Source organism: Colius striatus, chromosome Z, assembly GCF_028858725.1.
Source record: "Colius striatus isolate bColStr4 chromosome Z, bColStr4.1.hap1, whole genome shotgun sequence".
In the NCBI taxonomy this organism is placed as follows: domain Eukaryota; kingdom Metazoa; phylum Chordata; class Aves; order Coliiformes; family Coliidae; genus Colius; species Colius striatus.
Window position 1 is genome coordinate 1,681,043 of NC_084790.1, and position 27,541 is coordinate 1,708,583.

The window sequence follows — 27,541 nt, forward strand, 5'->3', positions numbered from 1 at the left end:
TTCTGTACCTTAACAAAGATCTGCCAGAGGTGGGTTATTTCAGACAAGATCTTGCTCACATGCAATCATGAAAGCTCCTGTGGTGCCTCTCAAGGGGGAAAAATCATGGGTGAGATTGGTATTGCTGCCAAATGATGAGCTGCTTGAATACATCCTCTCTTTCTTGGGCATACAACGTTGTTCTTTTAATCATGGAGGTTTCCTGTTAAATGGACACAGAATTCTGGACTGAGGCATTTGGTTGGTGGATTAAGGACTCTTGGCTCAGCAGCATTAGGAAGGTTTGAGGGTGGGAGGAAACACAGCCTAGACAGGGAAAATGATCATCCTGCTTAGAAGCACTCTGCTCTCTCTGCTACCAGAACAAGCCTCAAGGTCTTGTCAAACCTCCTTCTTTCACAGTGTTATTTGGTGAACTGATGTTCTTGCTGAGAATTTCTTGGGGACAATAGGGAAGACCTTCTGCAAAGGGTCTCTGATCACAGAATCATAGAATGGTGGGGAAGGGACTTCTAGAGATCATCTAGTCCAACCCCTCTGCTAAAGCAGGTTCCCCTTGATCAGGGGGCACAGGAAAGTGTCCAGGAGGATCCTGAAGAGCTCCAAGGAAGGAGCCTCCACACCCTCCCTGGGCAGCCTGGGCCAGGGCTCCCTCACCCCAACACTCAAACAGTTTGGCCTTGTGTTTCAATGGAGCTGTTTGTGTTCCATCTTCATCCCATCACCCCTTGTCCTGTCACTGGACACAACAGACAAAAAGTGCTGCCCCAACCTCCTGACACCCACCAGTGAGATCTTGGTCACTAGGAATGAGCTCCCCCCTCAGTCTCCTCTTGTCCAGCCTGAGCAGCCCCAGGGCCCACAGCCTTTCCTCAGCAGGAACATGCTCCAGTGCCCTGAGCATCTTGCTGGCCCTGTGCTGGCCTCTCTGCAGCACTTCCCTGTCCCTCTGCAGCTGGGGAGCCCAGCACTGGCCCCAGGACTCCAGATGAGGCCTCAGCACATGTGGCAGAGCAGAGCAAAGGGGAGCAGAAGCTCCCTGGCCCTGCTGCTGGATCCACACTCTGCTGGATGCCCCCAGGCTGCCATTGGCTCCTTGCCCACCAGGCCACGTTGCTGCTCATGGGCAGTTGATTCTCCCCCAGCAGTGCCAGGTCTGTCTCCTGGAGCTGCTCTCCAGCAGCTCACCCCCAGCCTGTGCTGCTGCAGGGGCTTGTTCCTCCCCAGGTCACAGAATTAAATGCCCCTGGAGATCAGCAGTCTCCTGTTCTGACAGACCTTTGGTGCACAGCTCAAGACTCGTCTGTCATCTCTTGACCAAACATGTTTTAACTTCATCTGAGTTCGTGGCTTCTTTTTTTTCCCTACTTCCATGTGCTGCAGAGGAACTGGGATTGGCTGGGAGTTGCTTGCTGTTCCAGGCCAGGACCCTTTGATGGAGGCTGGATATGCTGCAGCAAATGTCACCCACTGTTCCTACATCGCCTTCATCATCCTTTTTCTCCCTATCAAAGGCAGTTTGGGGCCTGGTTATACATATTTTTGAGGACATGCAAGCAGAACGAGTTTCATCTCTGTTGGCTTCTATTGAGAGAACTAGAACCTGGGTGTTAGATTGACAAAATGCAGTTCCTTTCATGCCGCCTGGCCACCTCACTCCAAAACAGGTGTGCACAGGAAAAGAAAGCTCTTTTTACTGCTCCTGTTCCTCTTTTCTACTCTGAAGCTCTGCTTGCAAGGCCCAGTTTCAGCTGCTGCTCACATGAAGGGTAATGCTGCTGTCATAATGCAGCCCTGGTGACAGGAAGGCCATGAAGCAAACATTTGTTTGGCTTGAGGCAAACCCCAGTCACTTCCCCACAGCTCAAGGTGCTCTTGCCAAAAATTAAAGAGCCAGCAAAACAGAAATCTCCCTTTCCTTCTGAAGAGAAAAACCCCACCTCAATCTATTTCATTCCTTACTGAAAGGGATGGCAGGCCCTTGTGTTCCTTTACACTGCTGAAGTGTGAAGAAAAGCAGTATCTCCCATTTAAAGGCTTATACCAGAACATTTCCTCCACAGGCTTATGTTTCTTAGATAAGAATGTAGTAAGCAATGTTTGTTTTCTCTTTTATATGGTCACACTTAAAAGAATCCATATAGGAGATGAGCTGATGGTATGTATGATCGAAAGGACCAAGTGGTTTTCTCTCTTCCTTTAGGGACTGTGGCTGTTTAAGAGACAACATCTTGGTACAGCCACTTGTTTTTCCTTTGCTGTTGTGCAAACTCCATGTCAGCTTGCAGCACACACAAAGCAGAAAGGGTTGATTGGGGGTTTCTATGCACTTTTGGTCTCCCTAGCTCACCAAAGAGTGAGTGGGTTTCATGCCAAGGGGATAGATGTAGTAAGGGGTGGTGTGACCAGCTTGGATTGGATTCCTGGGCCAAAGTTAAGAACAATGACCCTGAAATCTCCCCTCTTAGCCAAATCTCTGAAGACTTTAGATGATGGAGGTGATTTGTGTTGAGATTCCTGAAATCATTCAATGGGAGGGGTTGGAAGGAACCTTTAGAGCTCATCCAGTGCAACCCCCCTGCAGAAGCAGCTCCCACCTAGATCAGGGAGCACAGGAACGTGTCCAGGTGATTTTTGAAGATGTCCAGAGAAGGAGCCTCCACACCCTCCCTGGGCAGCCTGGGCCAGGGCTCCCTCACAGTAAAATACCTATAGTTGCACTTCTGCACTTGCACAGACTCAACCCAGTCTCACAGGTCTGGGCTGCCCACTTCCAACCCAAGCATTGAATTGAAGTTCCTTGGTTACTTGAGGTCTCCTTTGGAGAACACCCGCAGTCTGTATTGGCACACTGTACCCACAGCCTGTGTGTGCAGTGGAAAGAGTCACATGTGCCTGAGGAGGCCCTAAAGTCACAAACTTTGGCTTGAGACCTGGGGAAAACCTTGGGAGGATCTTTCTACGCTCCTGCCTGTGCTGATGTTCTCCCTTGGGCCACAACAACAGAGCTACAGGCTTGGGGAGGAGTGGCTGGAAAGCTGCCAGGCACACAGGGACCTGCCAGTGTGGGCTGAACAGGATCCAGCAGCGTGCCCAGGTGGCCAAGAAGGCCAAGGGCATCCTGGCCTGGCTCGGGAGCAGAGTTGTCAGCAGGAGCAGGGAGCTCTGAGCTCAGCTTTGCTGAGGCTGCACCTCAGCTCCTGTGTCCAGTTCTGGGCCCCTCTCTACCAGAAGGACACGGAGGTGCTGGAGAGGATCCAGAGGCTGGGCTACCAAGCTGGGAAAGGATTTGGAGCACATCTCAGATGAAGAAGGGCTGAGGGATCTGGGGCTGCTGAGCCTGGAGAAAGAAGGCTCAGGGGAGACCTTCTCACTCTGCAACTACCTGAAAGGAAGCTGCAGCCAGGTGGGGTTGGGCTGTTCCTCCTGGTAACAAGCAACAGAACAAGAGGAAACGGCCTCAAGTTGTACCAGGGGAGGTTGAGGCTGGATGTGCGGAGGAATTGCTTTGCTGCCAGGGCTGTCAGGCATTGGAACAGCTGCCCAGGGAGCTGCTGGAGTCCCCGTCCCTGGAGGGGTTTCAGAGCTGGGTGGATGCTGCACTGAGCGCAATGGGCTGGTGGGTGACAGGGCTGGGACAGAGGCTGCACCCCATGAGCTGAAAGGGCTCTTCCAGATTACACCACTCTATGACTCTATGATGCTGAATTGGCTAAAATAACTAGATATTCAAGCCCTGTGGCTCCTTTCTTCCCATTTAGGAGCTGGTGGCTTGCTGGTCTGTTTCCACTTCTCAGCTCCGTACTGGAAGCGTTAGATCCTCCCTCTCTTTTACAAGCCCAATGTCTTGACATCTGTTTTCTCAGGAATGATAAGGGTATGTATAGAAAGCAGTTGACATCAGTTCTGAGAATATTTCCTTGTAGGTGGAACTATTATTCGTCCTTGGTACCGTAAGTGCAGAGAGGCAGTGATTTGCTATGCTAATAAGTTGGGAATTATTCTGGCTATGTGTGGTTGCAAAAGTCTAAAGGCCAAAAGAAGAGAAGCAATAACAGAGAGCACTTCTGCTGGAAGCGGTGGAAGAGACAGGAGGATGGAGATTTAGATGAAAACATTACAGGAAGATTTCCCTACTGTGTTTTTTGGGGGGTTGGGGTTTTTTTTTGGATGCCACTGGAAGCAAAAGCCAAGGAGTGAAGTGACAGAGATGACATGTATTTCCTCTCTCTGATCCAAGCTTCATTCCAGAACCTTGGATGGTGGCTGTCAGCTCTGCTAACCAACACACAGAACAACCAAACCCAGCTGTTATTAACACCTCCTAGGTGTAGGGTTCTGTATTTTCTTGACTCACAACCAAAGATCATCCTCTTGCTCAATTGGTTTAGTCATTCATTTGTGGTGTGGCACAGGATGGAGCTGGAGGCCTGTGGCCAGTGGAGTTGCACAGGGATGGGTTCTGGGGCCAGTCTTGCTCAACATCTTCATCATTGACCTGGGTGAGGGCACAGAGGGACCCTCAGCAAGTGCCCTGCTGGCACCAAACTGGGAGCACTGGCTGATTGCCCAGAGGCTGTGCTGCCAGGCAGCCAGATCTCAACCAGCTGCAGAGTTGGGCACAGAGGAACCTGCTGAGGCTCACCAAGGGCAAGGGCAGAGTCCTGCAGCTGGGGAGGAACAAGCCCCTGCAGCAGCACAGGCTGGGGGTGAGCTGCTGGAGAGCAGCTCCAGGAGACAGAGCTGGCACTGCTGGGGGAGAATCAACTGCCCATGAGCAGCAACGGGCTGGTCAGGCTGGAGGAGACTGAGGGGGGATCTCATTAATATTGACCAAGATCTCAATGCTGGGTGTCAGGAGGTTGGGGCAGCACTTTTTTCTATTGTATCCTGGGACAGGACAAGGGGTGATGGGATGAAGCTGCAACTCAAGAAGTTCCATTTAGACGTGAAGCGAAACTGTTTCAGTGAGGGAGCCCTGGCCCAGGCTGCCCAGGGAGGGGCTGGAGGCTCCTTCCTTGGAGCTCTTCAAACCCACCTGGACACGTTCCTGTGTGACCTGATCTAGGTGGGAGCTGCTTCTGCAGGGGGGTTGGACTGGATGAGCTCTAAAGCTCCCTTCCAAGCCCAACATGCTGTGATTCTATGATGTGCAAAGCTTTTCCCCATTCTGGGGTTAGAGGGAGGGAAGCAATCTGCCCCCAGAAGGTTTAGCAAGGCATCCATCCCAAGGGAGCGTCGGTACTTTTAGTTAATTTAATGAAAGGGACCATTTTGCACTGGACTCAAAAGCTTGTTTCTGTCACTATGATGGTTCACAGTGGACACTGAGCCGTGCTGGCTGGATTCCTGGTTGCAATGTGTATCTTTAGGTAACTTAAATAAATGTTTACATTAGCTTCCACAGGTAAGATGCCTTTTCTCTTCCTTTGTGTTCCTTTTGCACCTGGGCTTCAACCGTCCGGCTGCCGTCTCCTAGGGCAGGACGAGTCAAAACCGTTGTGTTTTCACGTCTGATTTAAATACACGGTGTGAGGCTGTGGGGGTGTCGCGACAGCACAGCGCTGAGCCTCCTGCACCGCCCGGGGCGGCGCCTGCAGCGGGCCGCTGCTGGGTCTCGCCGGCCCGCGCTTCGCCCGGCCGCGCACCCTCCCGAGCGGGCCGCGGGGCGTCGGGTCGGGGCCGCGGGTCGGGGCGGCGCCGCGCCCTGCTGGAGGCGCTGCCGGAGCCGCCCGAGCTCCCTTCGCCGCGGCCCGGCCCGCGCTGCGCTCCCCGGGAGCGCTTCCCTCGCAGCGCCCCGCGCCCGCCGCCGCCTCACGGGAGGGTCCCCGCCCGCCGCCCGCCGCCCGCCTCTCGCCACGCCGGCTCCCGCCCGGGCTGCATCGCAGGCGGCGCTCACGGACGCGCTGCAGGCGCATCCCGCCTCCAGGTACGCGCGGCGGGAGGCTGGGGAGCCGGCCGGCCCCGCCCTGCCCTTCCCGGCCAGCCCGCCCCCGCCGCAGGTTGCGCTGGGGCGGAGAAGGGGCTGTGTGGGGTGTGGGGGGCGAGTTCTGTACGACCCTCCTCTCACGACTAACGCGGCGGCCTCGCCTCACGGACAGAAGGAGGGAGCCTGGGGGCGCCCGCGCCCGCCCGCCCGGCGCTTCCCTTCCCCCTCTCCCCGCCCGCCCGGGGGGCGAGCACCGCCCGCCGCTCCCGCCCCGCTCCCCTCCCCTTCCCCTCCCCTCCGTGCGGCCCAGCGTGCGCGCCCGTCAGGCGGCGGCGGCGCGCTCCGAAGCGAGCGAGGGGCAGAGGCGAAGGAGCCGGCGCTCCCCTGGGGAGGCCGCGGGCGGCAGGGACGGACGGAGCGTGCGGCGGCGTTGGGCGGCGGGGGAACGGCGGAGCCGGCGCCCGCCGAGGAGGGGCGAGAGCGGCCGCCTCCCCCCACCCGTCCCCGTGCCGTCCCTCCCCTTGAGGCGCGCTCAGCCCGGAGCGGCGGCTCCCGGCGATGTGGTGAGAGGGAGGCGCCCCGCGCTCGCCAGCCGCGGGCCGTGAGGGGAGCGCGGGCCGCCGTCGCGCCAGGTAAGGGCCAGCGGCCGCGGGGCGCCGTGTGCGTGTCCGTGTGTGTCCCCACCCTCGTGGCGACAGCTCGGGCGCGTGTGGGGCGGGTGATGTTGAGGGGGCGACGCCCGGCGACATGTCGGCGTGTGGCGGGGAGGCGACGGGGCGGCGGGTAGCGGTGTCTGGGTAGAAATCGCGGCGAGACCCCCCCCGCCCTGGTCCGCCACGCCCCTCGTCCCCCTGCGCCGCGCGGGGCCGCACACGGGTGGGCGCCGCGCACAGCCCCCGCAGCGCGGCGGGAGGGCAGCGTCCGGCCCCCGGCGCCGTGACAGCGCGGACCCCGCAGCCTCACCCCGCGCCCGGGGCTGCCCTGGGCTTCGGCTGCGTTAGTCAAAGTTGGGTGGCGTTGGTGTGCCGTGGAGGTGGGGCCGGGGCGAGCGAGCGTGCAGGTACAGTTCTCACATTGAAAACCCCCATCTTTTCGGTTAGAAATCACTTGATTTAATTAAAGAGAGCGGCGCTCAACCTTGTAAGGTAAGTGGTGAATATTTTGGGCGCAAATCACTTGCTGCAGGATCCGATGCGTCCCTTTAGCGGCTGTAGGAAGGCTTTACATACCGAATGGCCCCGAATTTGTAAGGGCTGTGCTCGGGTGACACCCACGTGAGGCAAATACCCACCGCAACCACCCACTGCACTCCCTCCCAACCTGCTGCTGCTGCCGTGGGGCTGGGAAGAACAAGCGTTAAACACCCCCCTGGTTCCCTCCCGTAAGGTGTGGAGTCTAATGACACACGGTATCTCTCTATTACAGCCGTGGGTTGGTTGTTGGGGGCTCAAATGTAAAACCGAAAGGAGAGATGATGAGGCAGAAGGTTTCTTTCCCATGTGTGTTTTGCAAGGAGAAGGTAGATTCTCTTCCCAGTTTGTCTGGGGAAGTTGAGGAGCTAATGTTGGACGGTGAAGGTGGGTTAGAGAATCACCCATCATTGTGGATTTTAAGCTTTGATACAGGTGGTAATATAAAGGGAATGAAATATCTGGAGATGCTGAATTCTGAAGGTTAATTAGTGCTGCTGGGGGAGAGTGTATCGTAGCTCCAGGATACTGAATGAAGGCAAATAAAGGTTGAGACTTGGAGAAGGAAGAAATGCAGTGAACGTGTCAGAGAACAACAACATGGCCATGAAACCTTGCTTGCAGCATTGCTCAGCTTGGAGTGATTTCTTTTAAATGCTAAAGGTTGGGTGTTGCCTGTTCTTCTTTCTTTAATCCTCCAAACTCAAATACCAAACCTGCAACTGCAAACGTGTGAATTCAAAAGCTAAGTGAAGTAAGTGCCTTTTGGTGAGAACATACCCAAGAGTGTCTCCTAGCTCCAGTCAAAGGAGGCTTTCTTACAGGCACCTTAGAGCGTGGATACTTTGTGGAGAGGTATGTTCATGTAGAAAATGTGCAATGGATGTGCAACGCCATGATAAAAGTACAAGTTGCTGCTGTTTACCATCATGAAAATCCCATTTGTGAACAAAAACACTGGGGGAGGGGGTAAAAGCAGTAGTGCTTAGGCAAAGGCTCTCTTAAACTGTTTGTGGTTTGTGGCCATTATGACTCTGGGAGTTGTAAAAATATAAGCAAACTGCTTAGAGTGCTGTATCATTTTCCTTGGTAGGAGCTCTTGCTTGGTTGCATCATAAATGCAAAAGACTCTGCATTCCAAATTTACCACCATGTGAATGGAGTGGTGGGGCCTTGTCCTGTTTGGATCTAGGCCCTGGAACGTTGAAGGATGCATTTGGGCTTGTGATTACCATGTGAATTCCTGGTTACCTATTCATAACCTCCTTTACCAAGCAATTCCTATCTTGTTGTCATCTTCTTGTCTTTTCCATTGCTTTTCCCCATGATCCAACAGGAACTCAGGTATTTTGCAGGTGAAACACATATATCCTGCACCAAAAAGATGTCTTCTAAAGTACTTAACAATTACTTCTTAACGTTTCAGGGTACATACACTAGATTTCCTTCCAGTTAAACCATCAGCATCCAAGTGCAGTGATGTTGAGAAATCCATGAAGAGCACTTTTTCCTCCCCCTGCAACATTACAGACAAACATGCCTGACTTACTGCTTGTAAATCCTCATCCATATTAATGCCCTCCCATGCAAAATGTGGCTCTTGCTTTTTCTCTTTGGTAGCAAACAATGGAGAAAACAATAAGGAGGAGACTAGAAAATTCTAAACCAATCTCTTGGGACACTACAAAAAAGTAACCTGCAACTCTCCCAACTTTGTGTGTGGTTTTTCTTCTGTATAAAACCCAAACCAGGAGAGGCTTATCTTCCTTTTTATATTTTTTAACTTGAGTTTACCTTTTCCAGGGGTGTTGAAACTTGTGAGGAACTGGGAGGCTGGTACCCAGCTGTAATTCAGCACTGTGAAATATAAAGAGCTTTATGCTTGAATGGTTTTTACCAAAAAAGTCCCAAAAAAGTCCCAATTTTGTGTCTTTTTGGTACATAAGCTTGCCTTTAAACTTTTCCATATGGATTTTCGTTAGAGTAGAATGATATTGGAAGGTACCTTCAGAGCTCATCCAGTGCAACCCCCCTGCCAAAGCAGCTCCCACCTAGATCAGGTCACACAGGAACGTGTCCAGGTGGGTTTTGAAGAGCTCTAAGGAAGGAGACTCCACAACCCCTACCATTCTGTGATGTGTCAAGATGGTTTCCTTTGACATCTAGACAAGCAGGTAGCTCTGAGGGTAGCTCCTTGATGAGATTAAGCTGATTTCAAGAGCTGGTGCAACATCAGGCACCTCTTGTACCTGTTCTCCCACCTGCAGTGGCAGGATGTGAGCAGCCCTCTGTCTTATACCAGGTTAAATGCTTGAGCAGCTGCTGTGTGAATAAAAACTAGTTATCTTTCATTTCTAACTGGATCAATAAACTGAACTTGACCTGCTGAACGTGAGGGTGACAGGAGGAGGATGCAGGAATACGAAACAGATCAGCTGGACGTGTCCCTCGTGGCAGACATGAGCTCTTTGAGTGGTTGATTCCAGTTGTGAACTCACTACTTGAAACCCTAAACTGCTTCCTTTCCCTGTGCAGCAAGTGGTTTGTTTCTGCTCAGTACTTTGCTTCCAACAGAATAAAGGTGTGCCAAGCTCTGGGAACATCTCTCGGTGTCCACAGGATGTGCAAAAGCCGTGTGGTCACAGCACACGCGACTTGGTGATGTTACCACTGGGGTTACCGCAGTCTTTGGGGAAAATGGCACCTGGTTGCTTCTGACTCTTAGAATTTGAAGGCTTCATCGTGGAATAAGCTGTTCATTTTCATTTGAAGGTGGAGAGGATGCCTATCGCATTCGCTGGAGAGAAATGAATGTTTCAGGCTCGCTACATCTGCAAATATTTGCGTTGTTGGAGTGAACTGGATCATCCATCTCTGCTTTATTTGCCAACTGGATTTTCGGAGCTTTAAAAACCAAATTGAACTTATGTTACTTAGGATGGCTCATTTGGTGTCTTTAACATTACAAAGGGAGGAAGCTCAGTCTTGAAACAATCCCATGTTACACCTCTCCATCTGCTAGAGTTCGTTGAGGTTCTCGTTCAGCAGCTTGGTGATGAAAGGCTCTAGTTTGGTGATGGACAAAATGGTGAGGAATTCATGTGGTTGTCCTAACTGTGGGATTCTGATGAGAGAGCAGAAGTTATTGGATCCTGAGTAAAAATGCTGTGTGTTTTTTGGGGGCTGTGGTCATGGACTTGTGATGTTTCTGATCTTCAGGAACAGAAATCCTTTGAATAATCAATCCATAGAGTTCCTTGAATAGTCTGTTTTTTCTGCCTGGACAGCATTTGTAAGCCAGCTTTCCAAAATGTGTCAAAGGAGTTAATTTATACTGTGGTGTGAGAAAACCCCCATCTTGAGAAGTACTGTTTAAAAGAACATTAATTAGCAATGATAGAACATAGAAAATACAGTGTGCTGCTTTGACTCAAGCTTGGGTTTACGCCACGTTGCCTGATTGTTTGATTTCAGAGGAGTCATTACTTATTCATGCTGTTTATAAAATACATGGAAGAGTTGAGCTCTATGTGTTCTGCATAAAGCAAACTTAGGTCCAAGTGTTGCTTCATCAGTCATGTAGATATTTTGTTTGGGAAAGCTTTTTCTTGCTAAAAACCTTCCTTTTTTTTTTGAATTGAGAATCTGAGAGGGGCCTTTCCCCCACCTTGCTCAGTTTCCCAAGCAATCAATCCTGTTGCCTCACAAAGATGGGAATTATTTACCTTTACCAAAGAAGTAACCTTAGGTAGCAATCCTTAAGAGCCAATTTGGCAAAAGGCACACGTAGCTACTTGAGGAACATGAAGAATCCTGGTGAGTTCATGTTACTATTCCTACTGGAGGCAAGTCTCTGCATGTCGCTGCCTTCTTGAGCTGGGGCCCTCATGCTGCTGAGGAATGATGTTGTATGAGCTAATGCAGAGGGGAGTAATCTGTTAAGAGTGGTGTTCTCTTTTGAACCGACATATCTCATGAAGAGAGTGATGAATCATGCGTGTTGACATTTCAGCTGTTACCAGTATTTGTTATTTTATTTGTCCTTTATGGAAAGAACATCTTGGTGACTGAAGGAATATCTTCCAGAGCACACTGATGGCTCTGTGGTGTGAAAGCTGGACTTACTGCTTATTTCTCTGTTGGGTTGGGGAGTGATTTGTTATTAAGAGATCTCTCATATTCAGGATTTCAAAGTCTTGGAGCAACTTGATGCTCATTAGTTATTCTCTTGTACTTAATGAGAAAGAATAAAGTAAGTGGTATATGTCCAGAGAGGAGATCCTGGGATGTATGAATTATCCTTTCTTGCACCACAAGCAGGTCCATTCATGTTGTACCATTTCACATAAGTTATTGAAAAGTCATCTGCTTCGTGTTTCTGACCTTGTTACACTGATCAAAGCAGAGAGAGCTCAAAGCTGTGTTTGTTCCTGTGCTGAGCAGCGAGTGCATGCAAAGAGCAAATGTCTATCTTCCGTTCTCCAAAGCTTGGGAAGATGGAGACAAGCTTTTGCTTTGCTTCTCTTTCCTAAGGTTCTTCAATCTGGAGGTTTGGGATCATTTCTTTCAAGAGAAGGTTGCACGTAACACAGTGGAGGTTTGGTCATCACGATGAGTTATTTGTCTTTAGGTCCCATTTTCCCATATCTTCTGGGTTTTCGAGCCACCCATTGAAATGGATGATTTGGTTTTTCACAGGTCAGGGACAATTTGCAGAGTTCCATTATGTAATACTGAAAACCTGAAGCTGGTAGAAATACCTCACTAATGAAACTCAGCTGAAGAGTTGGGCTGTGTCTTTAACCCAAATCTGCAGGGGATGTTTTAAAGGTAAAACTTAAGGAAGAGCTTGATAGAGCAGTTGAGGTAAAATCCCCAAATAGCAAGGAATAATGTAAATGTGTGTTTTTTCTCCAAGTCCCTCAATGGTGAATATTCTATTGTCTCACTTTTACTCCCATCAGCTTCAGTTGCCGATTGTGGTGAAGCTGTAGCCATCCCAAACTTGCTGTTCATCATGATCCCCATTAACGAGAAGGATGTGGGATGGGTGAATTCTTGTTTGCATTACAAATCCCACTGGGGATTTGCTATTAATTAACAAGGGTGAGAAAAGAGGTGGTCAATTAGTATTTTTGGATAGGAGAGCTTCCTTGTCACTTGTATATGTTTAAGGTGTTCAGTTTTCCCTCATACTTTTGTCGGATGGATTTCTCTGTTCAGATTAAACAATCTGCTTTTACAAAGCAGGCAGTAGGAGACATTGCTGCTGCAATTTGGAGGTTTTTAGATGCTTTAACAAGTGAGGCCTGTTGATGTGTGTGAATGGTTCCCCTCCCCTTTGTTTTCGTACCTTCTTTTCAGCTGGCTGCCTTGAAATATTGGATTCCCTTCTTAGGATAAGAAACTTGATGAATGCAGTTGACAAACCATCATTGCACATGAAAAGTATCAAAATTGACGTAAAATAGCTCTTCAGCATGGGACTGGGACTATTTATAGTGTTTGTGGTTCCAGCAAGCAGCTGTGCATTGATCCCAATTGCTCAGAAGCATTAACTGATACTCCTGGCTTAATATCCTTAACGTGGAGACAGTTGTGTTCTCTTCACTGCCAGTCACCTTGATGGTAATCTGGAGTTCCTTGCAGGTGAATTTTCCATCCTTGAATTACAGAGTGTTTAAGCTGATGGAGCTAGACCTGTGGTCAGTGTTTTTAACAGTTGGCTTAAATATTGAGCCCTTGAATATGGCCTATGTCATGCTTAGTGTTTTCAGTGGGCTGATTCTGAGTTGGTGAAATACTGTTATTTCCAGTGAAGCTCGGGGGGAGAAAACTGAAGCAAACTGGGAACTGTAAAGAGAAACAAATGTGAACTTAGTTGCTTCCTAGTCATGTATCTAGAGGTTTAAATCTAAGATGATTTAGATTCCTTCTGGATGGAAATGGATTTATTTGCTTTGTTGTTTTAAGGAAACAAACAGACAAACAAAAGGCTTATTTGTTATTGCTCTTTGAATAAGTTTTCCCTGTCTGTGCCATCACCCAGCTGTTGATTGTTGTTACCTTGGTTTCCCTGCTGGAGGTTGCCAGTCTCTCAGCTGTGCTAAACCAGATGACCCCCAGGTACAAGGTAAAAAGAATCATCCTGTTTTACTGCCTTCCTCCTGGTGCACCTGCAGGTTGTTTACTGGTGGTGGTGGTCAGGTGGAGTTAAGAGTCCAGGTGATACCTTCATCCACCAGTAAAAGTGATCTGCCGTTTTGGGTTGTGATCCCATAAGCTTAGTGTTTTTAATGAAGAGCTATTATTAGAAAGTAAAGGAATAATATGCAACCAGATCCCAATGAAGTGTGCGTATTTCTTGTTAGTTCTTTTATTTACCTCTTCAGTAGCAGATGGTTTTCCTTTTTACCTCATCTCCCCTTGTATCCTGTGGGATTATTCAATATTGAGAAACTGTTTCTGAGAGTTGGATGCTCTTAATGTTTAGATCATGATTTGAAGAGGCTCAGTGATGAGGAGATAAAGATACACAGCACTTCTGTAGAAACGAGATATGTGTTTGTAATGATGAGAGATGCTCATGAGGGAAAGCCTACACCTTCTGGAGCTCACCAGGACTTGGGAGCCCTCAGGGGAATGGCAACATGGTGCTTCTGACTTGAAAGAAGATCAGAATCATGGAGTCTTAAGGGCTGGAAAGGACATTCAAAGCTCATCCAGTGAACCCCCCTGCCAGAGCAGCACCACCTAGAGTAGGTCACACAGGAGCTCATCCAGCTGGGTTGGGATGTCACCAGAGAAGGAGATTCAGGCCTAAGCTCCCTGTGCCCACTTCTCTTTCTCTAGAGTCTCCTTATGGTGTGCAGGTCTTTATTTTCCTATCTTGATTCTCTTAGTGGTTAGTCTGTGAACACGTGGGGGTCAGCTGCTGAGCAGATAATAGGGGCAGGCCTAGCCAGACTGTTTCTGGGTTCAGGCAATTATTCTGTGCTTGTAGCTGTATGTCCCTTCATCTGCTGCTTTCTGTAGTTGCTTAAGCTGGGGGTCTAGTGCTTATTAACTTTCCTGGCAGCTTTTGCATTTCTAAATAACCTTAGTTTATTAGCTAATTAGTATTTAATGAAGGGAGGGATCTCTGCTTTACTAATTTAATAGGGATTTGTTTTTCCCCTCATTCAAATAATTCTTTCCTGTGTAATTTTTGATGTAAGATTTGATTTGAGGACCCCAATTCAATTTTCTGCTGTTTCACACAGTTATTAACGTGAGATACTCAGCTTCACAGATCATTAGTTTGCTTAAAGCCTTTGTGAAACAGTTCTCCACCAGCACCTTTGGTCAGGACTTGGGTGTGCGTCAAGGCATCCCTTGCCTTTTTATCTTCAGGGGTGGGAATTTAGTGTGGCAGGCACCATGAAAGACAGGAATATTGCTCTTTGAAGGTTTAAGCTGTAATGCAGCTCCACACACCCCACTGGTAAGATGATTTAAATAAATAAATCGAGCAAATGCAATGCTGACAGCAGGCAGTGCTCCTCCACCTCCTCAGCAGAGGTGGAATATACCATCTGGCACGACGTGGGTAGCAGTTAGCCCAAAAAGTAATAACAGTGGGAGTTCTTGCCAGTTACAAGTTGTGATCGCAGGCCAAATGGCATAGTTCTAAATCAGTGGATGTTTCCAAAGAGAAGGAGATGCAAGTGTTTATTTTTGCCAACTTGAGAAGTATTTTGAGTCCCGGGGAGGGGTCTGTGGCGAGGTTTGAGTCGCTAACGTTTGAAAGAAAGTGTGAGGGGAGTAAGTGAGGGGAATATGGGCTGTGATGCCTGCTAGACCATCTTCTAGGCACTAAAAAAAGCTGCCTTTTTGTTGTATTATGTAAGCTCTGACTTGGTTTAATACGTGCAAGGTTGAAACTAAGGGATGGGTGTGAGGAGGCTGGAGCCAGGCTGTGCTCAGGGATGGCCAATGACAGCACAAGGGGCAACGGGCACAAGCTGGAGCACAAGAGGTTCCAAAGCAACACAAGGAGGAATTTGTTGCCTGTTGAGGTGAGGGAGCACTGGCAGGGGCTGCCCAGATGGGCTGTGGAGGCTCCTTGTCTGGAGCCATCCCAACCCCAGCTGGATGAGTTCTTGTGTCATAGAATCAGTCAACAGTAGGGATTGGAAGGGACCTTTATAGACCATCTAGTCCAACCCTGTATGCCCTACTCTAGGTCGTCCTGTCTTTCAAGATCCCCTCCAACCCTTGAGATTCGGTGTTTGATTTTAGAAGGCCAAATAATGGAAGTGGCCTATTGATTTGATTTAGGCTTTGCCAAATGGGAACTCAAACATATCGATTCTTCATCCTTTGGTACTATCAACTAGTCATGAACAAATCACTGCCAACTGCCTTAAGAAGGTGAGAAGAGCTTTGTGGCTAGGTGGAAAATTCCCTGTCTTGTTAGTGGCCCGTGACATTTCTGTCTCAGAAGTTAGACACAGGATAATCTAAGTGCTCTAAAGTGGATGCAGAACTGGTTAGCAAGTTGCTTAGTAACCTGGATGATAGAACTGAGAATGTACTAGTAAAACCTGAGGATGACATCAGCTTCCAAGGGGTTGCAGGTGTAGGAAGAGAGGATTAGCTTCAAAAAGATCTTGAAAAGTGGGTAAGTTAAAACAGGAACAAATGAATTTCTCAGGATATAGTTGGAATTGATTTGGTCAGTGTAAATCCAGGAGAACAGGAACAGAGCAAAGCTCAGTGAAATGTCCACACTGAAAAGGAATAAAACCTCAGAGCAAAGGGAAATGGAGAGGGAATCGTTCATTTGTGACTCTCCAGGTCTGGTTTCTTACCACAGAGCTGCTCAGACCATGGAAATACTATGTATCAGTGTGGACGGAATTCTTCCACAGACACAGATAGGCTTTCAAAGAGGGCTTTTGTTCTTCTTCTTGAAGTTATCTGGGGAGATGTTTTAGCTGCCCTTGTGTCAGCATGTATTGTCTCACTGCTAGGGGACCTTGCCAATGTCATTCCCCCCACCTCCCAGCTCTAACTGCAGGAGTCTTCATAAAGTAGATAAGCTTTGCATCAGACTCTATTTCTTGGTGGGTTGTTTTACAGCTTCTGCCTCTTGTAAATATCCATAAGAGCTTCTGTGTCACCTACTCTAGGTGGTCGTGTTCTGGCAGGGGGATTGGACTGGATGAGCTTTCGAGGTTCCAGCCCATAGGGTTCTGTGATAGGAAGGCACCGTATCTGAAATAGCTGCCTCAATTAGATATTTTTTGCTGGAGAATTTCAGCATTCACGTGATCCAAATCTGTGACACGTTTTTTATGTGCCAGATGCAATGGTGTGATGTCATGGTATCCTGTGTGTTCTCTTGTGTCTTGGTTGCCATTAATATACTGCATTAAAAGCTATTAACTTCCAACTCTTGCATGACATTTGTGCTTCCAGACAAAGAGTCTTGCTGCTGGAAGAGCAGATGAGGCACTACTACAGGCTGCATTTACAGTTTGACATGAGCTGCACTTCCTTGTGTGGTCAAGGTTTTTCACTCTAGTTTAAACACTGACAAACAGATGCAAATGAACATTCTTCATAAATGGAGGCTACTGAGAAATCTCCAAGTTTGGATAAAACCATCTTTAAAGATAGATCATATGACATAAGAATATTCAGCCATTCATCAGTTACCACAAAACTCACCAACTGTAAAAATCTTCTGAGTGATGAGTTTGTCTTCAATGTGTTTTACAGGAATATGGCTTGAGTTGGTTTGCTTCAGTTCAAGAGTGATGCTATAGCTAGAGCAAACCTTGTTGTATCAGTGATTAGCCATTTAGCTATAGATGGAGAAGAACTGACTGGTGTATGTGGGGGATTTCCCCTTCTGAAGCGTCACAGTGCCACTACTGCCTTCCTGCATCTGCTGTGGGTGCTTAATGAAATCTACAGCTTTGGAGTTTGGGCAGTTTAGATCTGTATTGTCAAGCATCTTTAGTAGAAATGCCTGGATTTACATCTTGTGGCAGGTTGCTCATAGTCTAGACACCTGATGAACTTCTTGAAGCCAGTCCTGCCTGCTTACATTGAAGAAGTTGCCTTTCTGTATTGCATTAAGAGCTTATGCATATGCTGCAAGCTCAGAGCGCAGGAAGCCTGCTGGCAGCAGTCCTGCTCTTCCATATTCTGACTTCAAGCTCTTTGTGGATCATCAGGAAAAAAAAAACAAAGCAAAAAAAAAAAGGCATAAAACGTGACAAATTGTTGGCTGACTGATGTCTAGAGAAGTTAAGCAACAAAATGTGAATAAGTATTAATTTTCTGTGTAAGAAATGATGCTGTATGGCTGGTCCTGGTGGGAACCTCAAGATGGGATTCAAAAGAAGATTGAGCAGTGTGTGGAAGGCAATTTGGAGAACAGGCTCCCTATCAGTGCAGTTTAGGAGCAGAAATAATGGCTATTAGTTGAAGTGGGTCAGACTGCAACGAGAAGCTATATATATATATCTGTGTATTTCCTTTTTTCCAACAGATGTGCTTTGTCGTTTACCATTTCTCACCATTAGAAAGGCCATCTGATTTTTGCAATTAGTTTGGATTGTGCCATATTTTGAATGGGTTGTCCTATTTTAGGATTGTAGGAGCAATACAGAGTGTTTTCCAGTAAAGGTTCTTGCTGCTTTTCATCCCAGATGCCTTTCATCCATTTCACTTTCACGTAGGGCACATATAGTGACACCTAAAAATGCTTCTAAACGCTATAACTGAACAACAGGAAGCATTTATTGAAGTAATTTAAAGGAACATCCCATATTCCATAAATAGCAACAGAGAGAATAAATTCTGGAGGCTTTTCTAAGTCTATGCAAGGGCACAGGGCCTGTCTCCAACACTTCAGCCTATGGAATAGCAGATCATAGAATCACAAAATGGTGGGATTGGGAGGGAGCTTTAGAGCTCATCCAGTCCAACCCCCCTGCACAAGCAGCTCCGACCTAGATCAGGGAGCACAGGAATGTGTCCAGGTGGGGCTTGAAGAGCTCCAAGGAAGGAGCCTCCACACCCTCCCTGGGCAGCCTGGGCCAGGGCTCCCTCACCCCAACACTCAAACAGTTTGGCCTTGTGTTTAAATGGAACTGTTTGTGTTCCAGCTTCATCCCATCACCCCTTGTCTTGTCACTGGACACAACAGACAAAAAGTGCTGCCCCAACCTCCTGACACCCACCAGTGAGATCTTGGTCACTATGAATGAGCTCCCCCCTCAGTCTCCTCTTGTCCAGCCTGAGCAGCCCCAGGGCCCACAGCCTTTCCTCAGCAGGAACATGCTCCAGTGCCCTGAGCATCTTGCTGGCCCTGTGCTGGCCTCTCTGCAGCACTTCCCTGTCCCTCTGCAGCTGGGGAGCCCACAACTGGCCCCAGGACTCCAGATGAGGCCTCAGCACGTGTGGCAGAGCAGAGCAAAGGGGAGCAGAAGCTCCCTGGCCCTGCTGCTGGATCCACACTCTGCTGGATGCCCCCAGGCTGCCATTGGCTTCTTGCCCACCAGGCCACGTTGCTGCTCATGGGCAGTTGATTCTCCCCCAGCAGTGCCAGGTCTGTCTCCTGGAGCTGCTCTCCAGCAGCTCACCCCCAGCCTGTGCTGCTGCAGGGGCTTGTTCCTCCCCAGCTGCAGGACTCTGCCCTTGCCCTTGGTGACCCTCAGCAGGTTCCTCTGTGCCCAGCTCTGCGGCTGGTTGAGATCTGGCTGCCTGGCAGCACAGCCTCTGGGCAATCAGCCAGTGCTCCCAGTTTGGTGCCAGCAGGGCACTTGCTGAGGGTCCCTCTGTGCCCTCACCCAGGTGCTTGATGAAGATGTTGAGCAAGACTGGCCCCAGAACCCATCCCTGTGCAACTCCACTGGCCACAGGCCTCCAGCTCCGCTCTGTGCTGTTGATCACCATGGGCCCAGTCCAAGCTTGGAAGGGTTTTAAAAAAATCAGATTGCTGTAGCATATACCATGTTGGATGTAAAATAATCTTGGACACGTCTTTGTTGTGTTTGAGGAGAGTTTGATGTAGTAGGTGCTTGCATACATTAAAGCAAACAACATCATTTTTGAGTTTCTAAATGCCTGTGTAGGAAAGAAAGTTCAGTCTCGGTCTGGAATGATTTTGGATGAATCAAAGGAACAACCTAATTGTTACTGGGGAGGATTTTTGGGGGTATTATTTTAAGATGCTCTGTAACACATCATTAAAATGCAACTACAAAGAACCCAGTGGGATTTGCTGCGTGTCCATGATCAATTTGATGAGAGGCTCAGTTTACATTCCTTCACGTTTATTCCTGGTGGCAGGGTCGCTGCATCTCATTTTCTTGTGCTAAGGGGAGCTGATCTGATTTTTTTTGTTGTTGATAAAACACAATAGGAAATGGTTATTGAAAGCACAAATACTTCATAAAATGCCGTTTTATGCTCTTCTTCCAAATAAGAAACTACTTAAAATATGAACCACTTTGTTAACATGTTTGATGTGCTTAGCGTGATGGAAAGATTATGAAATCAGAGTTGGTTGCTTTTTAGATGAAGGAAATCAGTCTCCAGGTTTCAGTCCAGTGTTATTTGGATACCTTCCTTTAGGAAATTGCTTTTATCTGGCTGCAGCTTGCTAGCAGGGTTTTACTGAATAAAGTTTAGAAACACTGGGGGGAAAACAAGTGAAATAACTCTTGAAATATTGTGAAAAAGCCAAAGAGAGGAGCTGATATTTTCTCAAAGGTGGGTTTGTTTTTTTCTACTAGGGTTGTGTTTACCTTTGGTATAGATGTCAGATGGTGAGCTTTTGCATTATAGGAACATCAGGTTGGTTTTCCTTCCTTTATTTGTGCTCTTCCTCTTCCCTCCCCCCTTCTCATCCTGCTGTTATTTTCTCCTTACAGTATTGTTGAATTTGAGTAGCAAGGCCAGGAATTGATCTCTCATCCCTCAAGTGTAGCATGAGCTGCGTGCTGCTTTTCACCAAAGGCTTGGGTAGGAGCTGGTCCATAAACACCATTGGTCTATTTTCTGTTCACAACTTCTGAAATGAAACTTTCTGTGTGCCACTTTTGATGATAGTTCTCATTAGGAATGGGAAGGATTTAAGGAAATGAGCAATCACAAACACTCCTTCCCATTTTTGGTTTCCATCCACATAGAAAGCTTGCTGTGAGCTTCTAAATTATTAAGAAATGGGCAAAAGCTTGCTGTGAAGAAGTGTTTCTACCTAGTCTTGAGACAGTTACTAAGTGCATGGGAAGTCATTCTTCTTCCAGAGAGGCACTAGTCTTTCTTTGCAGATGTTTTGCTGTTCACAGGATTGTGTTGCAGAACAGCTTTGGCCTCAGCAAATCTGTGTCAGTTGTCCCGTATACTATCACCCACAAAATCTATAGTCTCCTTAAAAGATATCTGGTTGGCATCCCTGTTCCAAGGGGATCTGTCTTCTGGGAGCTCTGACTTCTGCTTTATGTCTGTCTTATCCCTTGATAGCCGTGCCTTGTGCACTCCAGTGCACATCAGGATGACCCTGGATCTGCCAAGGAGTCAGCTTGTGCCCTGCATATAAGAGCAATGTTCTTCGTTTCTCCCTTGCTGTGAGTTACAAGTGGAGGTGCAGATCTGGTTTTATTTCGCTCAGAACTTGCTCATCCTCATTCTAAGGATGAAAGAAGATGTGAAAATAAATTATTGGAGGAGAACTTAATTAATGAAGATGGAATTGAGAAACACAACAGCAACAAGATGTTTCTGAATGTGTAAATGTGCTTCCTGAATAGATAATTGCATGGAAATAAATATGCAGAATAGGCTGGTGGGAAGAGTAGCTGGGAAGTGGTGAACTCAGTGATAATGTAGTTTGAAAAGCTTGGATAAAAAAGGCTACCAATCTCATAATGAAGAGGTAAGAGATAACAAGGGCTTATCTCAGCATTAAGACTGACTTAATTGAGTGGCTGGAAATTCAGACAGGGTTCTGACACATCTCTACAGTCACAACAACCAACATCCCTTTGAACAGGACAGAGAATTGCACTTTTGGGGACTGGTTGTGCAAAGATGGATGAGTGTGCAGGTACTTTTTCCTCCCTGAATGTCTATATATAACCTTTTCATGGCAGTTTGAGTTAAAAACTCTAAAAATACTTATTTAAAATGAAGAGATGTGATGGAAAAAGTATTTAATTAACATGATTTTATCAGGGTTATGGGACAGTGGGTAAGGAGAGTAGATATCTTAGCATGCTGCTAGGACTGAGCATTTCAAAGACTTGTAAGGAATGTATTTGCCTATTTGTTTCAGATCATTATCAGCTGATAACTCCAGATGCATTTCTTTTATCTGTGAGGTAGACAAACTTGAAATTGAACTGGAATGTGAAGCAGCATAATTTCTCTAGACACCCTGACAGTAAATATTCTATAGGTCATGTTGTGCTCTGAGCAACATCTTTTGAGTGGCTCTTCAGTGGATTTCCTTAGATCTAATTATTAGCTCAGTATTTAGAAGCTGGTAAATCTTCAGCTTTCAAGTTGTTCTGAATTCACTTATGTTGCCCATCTACATCTGTGGTAAGATCTTTGGGACCCAGTAACTGGGTTGGTTGCACAAATTATTTCCCTTTTTGTAGCAAACTGATCTGCCTACTTCATTGACATTTTGTGTATGTGTCTGTTTACAGCCATAATTTATATTTTACTGTGGATTTGGGGAAAAAAAATATAGCAAGGGCACATATAGAGAGGTTCCAAGGAAACACAAGGGAAAACTTCTTCCCCGTTGAGGTGAGGGAGCACTGGAAGGGGCTGCCCACATGGGTTGTGGAGTCTCCTTCTCTGGAGACATCCCAAACCAACCTGGATGAGTTCTGTGTGGTCCTTTTCTGACAGAGGGGTTGGACTAGATGATCTTTTGAGGTCCCTTCCAACCCTCACCACTCTGTGACTGAATAGCACTTCTCAGATGGCAGCTTGGAATGTAGCAAATCACTCTTCAGTATTAGACATTAATCTTGTCTAATTGCTACCTGGGTTTTCTGCAGGTGTTTTAGGCTCATAAAATGTACCTTGACACAAATATTTTGATACAAATAGATCTAATTAAGAGTTAGAAGGAAGGGGTATTGCTAATAGTATTGAAATTCATTCCTTATCTTGCTCTGTTTAAATTACTTCAGTGCTGTAGTGATGTTTAATTCTGCTTACATAAATTAAGCTAAGTGTTGAACTTTACTGCTGAGTGTCTAAAGCACGTGGAGTTTGTAGCAGAAACAACCTGTGTAGATCCTTCTTTCTGAACCTGCTGACAGATACATTCGTTATAAGTATCTAATAGAGTCAGATAATAGTAATTTCGTCATAGTAAGCTCTTTATAGAATGATTTCAAGTTGTGGATCTAATTCTGTGCTGTCAAATGAGCTAACAGTGAATCTGTATTACTGTTTTCTATATTGATACCTGGGGAAAGTTTACCTCTAGGTGTTTGTAGTGGTAGGAGAAATCATCCCAAAGTTGTTTCTTCCATGACTTTTGGTGCTATGGTCAGAGCTGTTGTATAAAAGAAAAGCTTCTTTGTCTTTAGGCAGAGACATTACATGCACCTCCTCTATATAACTTCAGTTGTCTCCATCCCTGTACTGTTCTAACCCGTCTAATGTACTGTGCTTTGCTGCTAATGAAACTTCTGCATGGTGGTGTGTGCAAAGCTGGGTCTTTTCCAAGCTTATCTTAGCCATGGCTGTAACATCAAGCATCTTGTATTACCCTTTTAAAGATGATATTCAACATTAAAAATGTGTATTGGAGGATTTGGGTAGGATTGATATACTAAGGTGATGACACACTGCAGCTGTAGATGTATGGAAATGGTTTCATACAGAGAGTTATGCCAGATCACAGTTCATATCATATGGGAGGAGAAAGCTGCAACATGAAATTGCACATTTAAAAACAGAGTGCCAAGCATTTGTTTTCTTCTCTGGCAGCACTGCTGCTGAAACAAGCAAGCCAGCTGAATCTGGAGAAGAGAGAGTCTCAGTAAGCGAGAGAAATTTCTTCCTTAAAGCTCACAGTGCCTTGCATCAGAGTTCTGAAGTGATTTGCACTGTTGCCTTTCTTACACAGATAACGTCTGTGGCGAGGATTTTGGAGAGAGGGTCATCTAAGTGGACAGAATGATCCTGTGCTGTTGTGTTTTCTCAGTGATGGCCAATGACAGCACAAGGGGCAATGGGGACAAGCTGCAACAGAAGAGGTTCCAAAGCAACACAAGGCAGAATTTGTTCCCTGTTGAGGTGAGGGAGCACTGGCAGGGGCTGCCCAGATGGGCTGTGGAGGCTCCTTGTCTGGAGCCATCCCAACCCCAGCTGGATGAGTCCCTGTGTGCCCTGCTCTAGGTGTTGTGGAGTTGCACTGGATAAGCTTTTGAGATCCCTTCCAACCCTTAAGATTCTGTGATTCTATGTCTTTGCACCAGTTTTACTTTGGTGTAGCCATCACTTTGTGTTTTTCCCGTTAAACACTGCATTGTCCTTGCAGTGGGCTTCCCAAAGGAAGGCTTGGACATGTATATTCTGAGAATTGCAGCTTTGTTGAAAACATTCAGCCTGTTTGATAGCTTGAATAATCTTGGTAGAGGCTCCAAAGGGAACTTTTATGATCTATAGGGGAGAAGTGAAGCAGAGGCTTGGAGAGGGAGAACAATTAAAAAGGAAAAGAGAGGAATAGGGACCATAATGAAGGAGATACAGGTGCTGTTGTTGAGGTTATTTAAATTGTCCTCCCATCTTGTCTTTTACCAAAAGCAACAAAAGTTAATCTAAAAGTATGTTACCCATGACAATTAAACAATAAAACTGCAGAGAAAAAAAACCCACAAAAGGTTAGAATATTGTTCCAAAAGAAAATGAAGCTTAAAAATGATTTTTGGGAGTATGTGCCATCACATAAAAATGGATTAACAAGTACTCAGCCTGAGTCTTTAATAGCTTCTTTCTCAGATAGCCGGTAGTTACTCACAGAGAAAGATCTAATGCTTAGTTCCAACTTGAAACTCTAGTTTTTAGATTAATTCTACCTGTAAAAATAATTGGTTACGTGGTTTTCTTCCTATATATTGTGCATTTTTCTTCAGTGAGGATATCTCAGGTAGAAGGGTGGTAGCTTTTACTTCTAATGAGAAAATAACAACTGAGTTTAAATCAAAGCCCTCCAACTCACCAACTGACATCACTGAAACTTCAGGGGAACTGGGTATCTCTGTTAAGGATTGAATTGGTATTTATTTACTTTTGGCTTTAGCGACGTTTTAGACTGTGGAAATGTTGGTGTTTCAACAGGTCAAGGGAGGTTCTCCTTCTTTGCCTTGGTGAGGCCTCATCTGGAGTCCTGGGGCCAGTGCTGGGCTCCCCAGCTGCAGAGGGCCAGGGAAGTGCTGCAGAGAGGCCAGCACAGGGCCAGCAAGATGCTCAGGGCACTGGAGCATGTTCCTGCTGAGGAAAGGCTGTGGGCCCTGGGGCTGCTCAGGCTGGACAAGAGGAGACTGAGGGGGGAGCTCATTCACAGTGACCAAGATCTCACTGGTGGGTGTCAGGAGGTTGGGGCAGCACTTTTTGTCTTTTGTATCCAGTGCCAGGACAAGGGGTGATGGGATGAAGCTGGAACACAAACAGTTCCATTTAAACACAAGGCCAAACTTTTTGAGTGTTGGGGTGAGGGAGCCCTGGCCCAGGCTGCCCAGGGAGGGTGTGGAGGCTCCTTCCTTGGAGCTCTTCAAACCCACCTGGACACATTCCTGTGTGACCTGATCAAGGGGAACCTGCTTTAGCAGAGGGGTTGGACTGGATGAGCTCTAAAGGTCCCTTCCAGCCCCACCATTCTGTGATTCAGTGACTGTACTCCAAAGCAATGCCTTATTGCTCCCATCTGCAGCTTGGCAAAGCATTGTGTGAAGACAGGGTCCTGTAAGAGCTACACTTCTTATGCTCTTCTGTGTTTGGGACATGTTTTGCCACTGATAAGAAGCAGTGATTTGTTGCTGAAAAATGTGCTTTGGTAGAAGATTGCAAATATAGATGGAATGCTCTGAGAGTTTTTGACTAGACACTCTTCATAAACTTCAGCTGAATATGATGAAGGTTTGGGGAGTCAATTCTATCTTATTTGCTGCAGTAAGAGCTGCTGCCTGAACCTCACCACAAACTAATAGGATCTCATAGGATCTGGTTCAGTGTTGGGGTGAGGGAGCCCTGGCCCAGGCTGCCCAGGGAGGGTGTGGAGGCTCCTTCCTTGGAGCGCTTCAAGACCCACCTGGACACGTTCCTGTGTGACCTGATCTAGGTGGGAGCTGCTTCTGCAGGGAGGTTGGACTGGATGAGCTCTAAAGGTCCCTTCCAGCCCCACCATTTTGTGATTCTATATATATACCTTAAAGTGTGTTTCAGGAAGCGTCTTACTCAGATGCAAGTGAAATGATCCATGTTTTCCCTGAAAGCTGAGCACAGAGGCTTCGATGAAACCTCACTATTGCCTGTGTGTATTAGTGTATGAAAAACAGTTATTATACCAAAAATCACTCATGAATAGAGTAACCTTTTAACAGGAGGGACCTCAGCTTGAAACTGAGAGTAATTTTACGTTCAGTGTTGACCCGGTTGAGATTTTCTTTACATGTTTTAGTGCTATGTGTGTATCTCCCATAAAGGGCAGCGAGACAACAGCTGTGGAAATGGACTGACTACCAAAGGCAAACACAGTGCTCTCAGCTCTGCAGAATAAGCTTTCTGGGAGGAGGATGGTTCTGCAAGCTTTATTTCCGATCATCTTAACTGGCTGGAATTAAAGAGGAGGAATTATTTCTTAGTTGGCAGATTTCCTGTGTTTTGCAGCCTTAATTTAATGGTTTCACCTTAAAGGAATTTTTGGAGATATGGATCAGTTATTATGGGAGTATATTGTAGTGGCTCAGTGGTTTGGTTCATCTAAATTGATTTGATCTTATAAATTAATTAAAGCAAGAAATTTCCCTAAGAGTTACTTTTATGCCTGTTTAGTTATTTTGTGGTGCTTTCAATTATATGCTTACCTGATTTAGGAAAAACCCTTCCTTTATGTTTTAAATGCAACTTGGTATGAAAGAGATTTTTATTGGTTTCCCTTTGAAAAAGAGAAAAACCTCTCACACCCCCACCTATGTCTTGCAAGAACCTTATTTCCATGTAGCACTGGCAGTGCTCAGAGCAGGATGTTGTTCCTCAAAGCTTGCTTTGTGTTGTTTCCACCTCAGGTGGGGTTTGAGGCATGGAAGGCAACACCAAGACTACGCGCTGACTAAGCAAGGGGTAGCTTGCTTGTTTGAAGTCTGAAGGAGAGAATATAGTGCATTTACCAGAGTAAAATCATATTGTCACAGAATGGTGGGGTTTGGAAGGGACCTTTAGAGCTCAGCCAGTGCAACCCCTCTGCACAAGCAGCTCCCACCTAGACCAGGTCACACAGGAACGTGTCCAGGTGGGTTTGAAGAGCTCCAAGGAAGGAGCCTCCACACCCTCCCTGGGCAGCCCCAAAAGCCACCAGCAGAATTCTTCCTTCTTCTCTTTGCTTCTATGTGTTTATAGAACAGAAAAGAGCTTTCATGGTGGCTGAGGAAATGATCCCTTTTTTGGGCTTCAGCGAGAACACTGTGAAGTGGTTTATGCAGTATTGTTTGCATTATGTTACTTGAAGAGCAGTAAACTTTGAAAATGTCATATCCATACCCAATTTAGATTTGAGAGGCTCCAATCTCGTTACAACACTGGGAACTTTAAGCTGTTTTTCCTTCTTCAGACTCATTCTTGTTAAAAGAAGAAAGGCTTCCTGGTACAGATGGTGATACAACAGTAGAGATTGCTGTATTTTCTGTAACACGTACTGATGGCACAAGTGTTTTCCTGCAGAACTTGCCTGAGGAAATTTCAGACCATTGCATCTTAACGTTGTTTCAGAGTGTAATAAAGGTGAACCAGACTTTGCACTGCAGCAAAAGTCAGGATATGCTGCTTTTTAAGCCTAAGACTAAAGAAATGGGACTGTATACTAAGAGGGGGAGTTCCTCAAGCCCTGAACTCTCCCAGCTCTGGGGTAAGAGTTTGGGTGGAAGCAGAGTATATGGCTGAGAGGTATATATACTTATATGTATGGATAGAGTATACATGTACTGCTGTGTAATATGTCCACATACAGAAACTTATCTATGAAGGGAAGCTTTGGACCCCATGGTGACACTGTCTCCTTCCAGATACTTGCTGTCAGGGTAGCATTTGAAGTAGTGATGGTACTGCACCAGAAAGGAGCTATAAGTAAGGGTAAGACTTAGTTCTCCCTGCTCTCACCAGCAAATCAACCTAAAGG

The 27,541-nt window shown here is 46.8% G+C and overlaps 1 protein-coding gene across 9 annotated transcripts in view; it reads left to right on the forward strand.

Moving 5' to 3' along the window:
• LOC104557622 (protein TANC2) overlaps window positions 1–27,541 on the forward strand; it is a 306,816-nt gene that overhangs the window by 26,874 nt on the left and 252,401 nt on the right. Inside the window, exon 1 of one of the 9 annotated variants that reach the window (XM_062018042.1) lies at window positions 6,473–6,561. The exons of the other annotated variants lie outside the window; for them this stretch is intronic. The gene's annotated coding sequence lies outside the window, so the exon portion shown is untranslated. Of the gene's footprint in view, window positions 1–6,472; window positions 6,562–27,541 lie in introns of those variants that run through there. 9 annotated transcript variants of the gene reach the window in all.